The following is a 3,749-nucleotide window of genomic DNA, read 5'->3' as shown; positions in this document are numbered from 1 at the left end:
CAGTACACCAGGAAAGAATATTTGTCACCACTACACATATGGCAGAATGTGTCATATTCCACACTTGATGAGTCCAAAACAGAAGGGAAAAAACACTAATCTGAAAAGCACTGAGAATAGCCACATCCTCAGTGTCTATAGCAAGAATGGGAAGCATGTGATCTTCCAGATGTTGCTGAACTGGAACTCCCATCAGCCCTAGATCTCATAGCCAATAATGGGGAATGCTTGGATTTGTAACCATCTGGAGGATGACATGATTCCCATCTTTGATCACGAAGAAAAAGAGGTGTAAATGGGAAATGAAGAGCAATACTCTGCCGAAAAACCTTAAAAGGAGAGACTTTATATGTTGGTTTCACCTGTTGTAAGTAATCCATGGTTGCTCCTTCTATTAGTTGCCCTTTTGTCCACACAATCAGCCACAATGGATTCCACCTGCCATTGTATATTTCCTAGAGAAGAATCATAGGCGGCCACTTCTGTCATCCTCTCTGGTTGTTGCAGCACAGCCTGTGTCAGGTAAGAAGCACCCACTGAAATACCCTTTTCTAGACAAGAGTTAATGGTGCAGGAACCCTGCAGGATGTGTGGGGTATGGAGGACAATGCTATGCATGACACGTAAATCTCATTGGATTCAGGTTCTCTTAATCCCTTAAAAAAAGTGGGAAAAACACACAGATAAAAGCAGGAACTGTTATGTGTTGAAGGAGATGATTGAATGCAGAAGAGGAAAGGCTCCTTTATCTTTAACAGCTGTTTAAAAGAGGGGATTTCCATTTTATCATAATCTGTCATATTCTACAGGTGTCCTCCCCATCAAGGAGACTTCATAAATTCTAAGATCAGAATGTGTGATGGTAACTTCATACTTAATTGGAGTATCTTTTCCCCCTAAACTCTGGCATAATGCAGTTAGAAAACCAAGAACTGTATACTAATCATGGCCAACTTTGCACTTTGGCAATTTTTGTAAACATATCCTTCTGTTATATTGTTTTACATTTCTGTTAGAGCAGGAAAAATGGATTCAAAAGTGGAGTTTTGTATATTAATACTTCCTGGGTCTATAGTAAGCTGACTACACAGAGAGACAGAGGCCAGGCATATGTATCCTCCTGTGCCTTTTAGTAACACTGTGGTAAGGAGAATTTCAGCAGGTGTAGCTTCTATATTCTATCCAATTGTTAACAAACCAGGTGTTTTCTGGTACTTGTCTTGAAAAATGTTGCTGTAGTCTGCAGATAATCAAATATGTCTGGCTATGCCAGAGACATCAACATGAGGTTGGAGCTCGGTAGTTTCAGCTTGGAAACAAGTTATTAATTTTGCTTATTTGCAAATTACTCCTTCCCTCCAATATTTTCCCCTCCATTATCATTGAACATCCTTAAATGTGAAGACAAGCACAATGTCTTCTTCAGAGTGCCCTCCACATATCCAGTGCTGCAGCTTACTCCCAAGTAAGTGTGTATAGGTTATATCACAGGGACCCTACTATTATTTGTTGTTAGCTGCCCTCTGGTTGATCGCGACCCTGTGGATGAGACATCTCCAAGACGCCCTGTCCTCCACTATTCTACTTAGTTACTGTGCATTCATAGCTGTGGCCTCCTTAATAGAGTCCATCCATCTAGCATGCAGCCTTCTTCTCTTTCTGCTTCCCTTCACCTTTCCTAGCATTATTGTTTATTCCAATGAGTCTTTCCTTCTCATGATGTGTCTGAAGTATAGCAGCCTCAGTTTTGTCATCTTGGCTTCCAGGGAGGTTTCTGGCTTGATCTGCTCTAGGACCCATTTGTTTGTCCTTTTGGCTGTTCACAGAATCCTCAGCCCTCTTCTCCAGCACTGCATTTTGAATGAATTGATTTTCTTCCTATCGTCTTAACTGTCCAGCTCACACATCCATACACAGTAGCTTGTATAATTCTAACTTTTGTGCTCAGTTGTATATCCTTGCATTTTAGGATCTTCTCTAGTTCTTTCATAGCTGTCATCCCTATTTCTTAATCTGCTTCTCATTTCCTGGCTGCAGTCCCCATTTCTATCAATGTTTGACCCCAGGCATGAGAACTCTTTTACTATTTCTATTTCTTCATTGTCTGGGTTAAATTTGTGTAGATTCTCTGTGGTCATTATTTCTGTTTTCTTTACATTCACCAGTAGGCCTGCCTTTGCACTTTCTTCCTTGATCCTCCTTAGTAGTTCTGTGAGATTTTCTGCTAGTATTATGGTGTCATCTGCATATCTGATTGTTGATACTCCTTCCTCCTATTTTCACTCCTCCTCCTTTTATGTCCAATCCTGCTTTTCTCACAATATGTTCTGCACATAGGTTGAAGAGGTCGGGTGATAAGATGCTACATAGGTTATATGTGCATAGATTATATCTTTTATTTACTCCTAGGAGGGTTCGACCACAATGGCATTCTTCATATTTCTTCAAAGGAGTTTATCACATGGGAAGATTTGGAAGTATAAACAGTAATTAACCCATCAAAATTGCACATTCGCAATTTAAGATTTTCACACTGCGTCACGCTCAAAGTGCGATCATCCCAGGAATATCCCTGGATCATTGCCCAATTGCGCTAATGGTTTTCACGCAATGTCATGATGAGAAGCGATTAAAGTGCCATTATCCTGTATAACCAGGCAATCAACGGCAACAAATCATTCACAGGATTTTCCCGTGAATGATTCTTTTGCTGCTTATTGCCTGGTTATTCCCTGGTTACTCCTGGGATCATGGCTCTTGTGTGTGAAAATGTTAATCATGTTTTAATAGCGACTGCGTGATTTTGATGGGTTAATCACCATTTAAGCTACCAATTAGTGCTTTCAGTGCACTTCCTGAGGAAGATCAACTACATAGGAGCCTTTCATAGTCCAGTTCTGCCTGATGGTTTCGGAGGACACCAGATTGGAGGTTTCACCTTTAAAAACCATTGGACAACCTTCTTTCTCTCCTAATGCTTCTCAGCTTCTAAGATGGCAAAAGAAATAAGAGTTTCCCTGGTCATTTTTCTCCACCAGCAACAGCTGCTGCTCTTTTCCCCTCAGAAGGCTCCTTCCTTGCTTCAGCTGCAGACAAATCCCCACAGGTTCCCTCCTCAGAAGTTGAAACGATTTCACTTCCACCATTTGACTAAATAAGCAAACATTAAATGGTAACATTAAATATTAAAACTTGTTTTAATAAACAGAGGAATGACAGTAAGCAAAGTCACTGCCTCAGGCTGCATCCACACTGGAGAAATAACCCGGTTTGAGATCGCTTTAACCGCCCTGCCTCGGTGCTAGAGGATTCTGGGAGTTGTAGTTTGTGGTGGCGCCAGAGCTCTCTCTGACAGGAGAAACGTCTCAGGGGGAGAAAAAAACTACAGTTCCCAGAATTCCCTGGCATTGAGCCAGGGGCAGTTAAAGCGGTCTCAAAGTGGATTATTTCCGCAGTGTGTTTTGGGGACTTCTCTTTTATATCTTGGATGCTGAGAAACATGAGGCGAGAAAAGAGGATTAGCTGGCGGGGATTAGCACTGCTGCCGCAACGAACTACAATTCCCACAATCCTATAGTGTTTGAACCGCGGCGGTTACGATTTGCGTAGAATTCTTCCCTGCCTCCCTCCCTGCTGTCAATCACGAGGCCTCTTTGGCTCCGCCCACCGGAGGCGGGAGTCTCGCGGACGCTGCCTGAGAGAGAGAGAGAGAGAGAGAGAGAGAGGTCACGTGAGAGCGGAGCAAAAGG

This window comes from Sceloporus occidentalis, unplaced genomic scaffold (assembly GCF_023333645.1).
Source record: "Sceloporus occidentalis isolate IW3139 unplaced genomic scaffold, rSceOcc1.0.p SCAF_1, whole genome shotgun sequence".
NCBI classification, from domain to species: domain Eukaryota; kingdom Metazoa; phylum Chordata; class Lepidosauria; order Squamata; family Phrynosomatidae; genus Sceloporus; species Sceloporus occidentalis.
Note: the sequence above shows the minus strand (reverse complement) of the source record.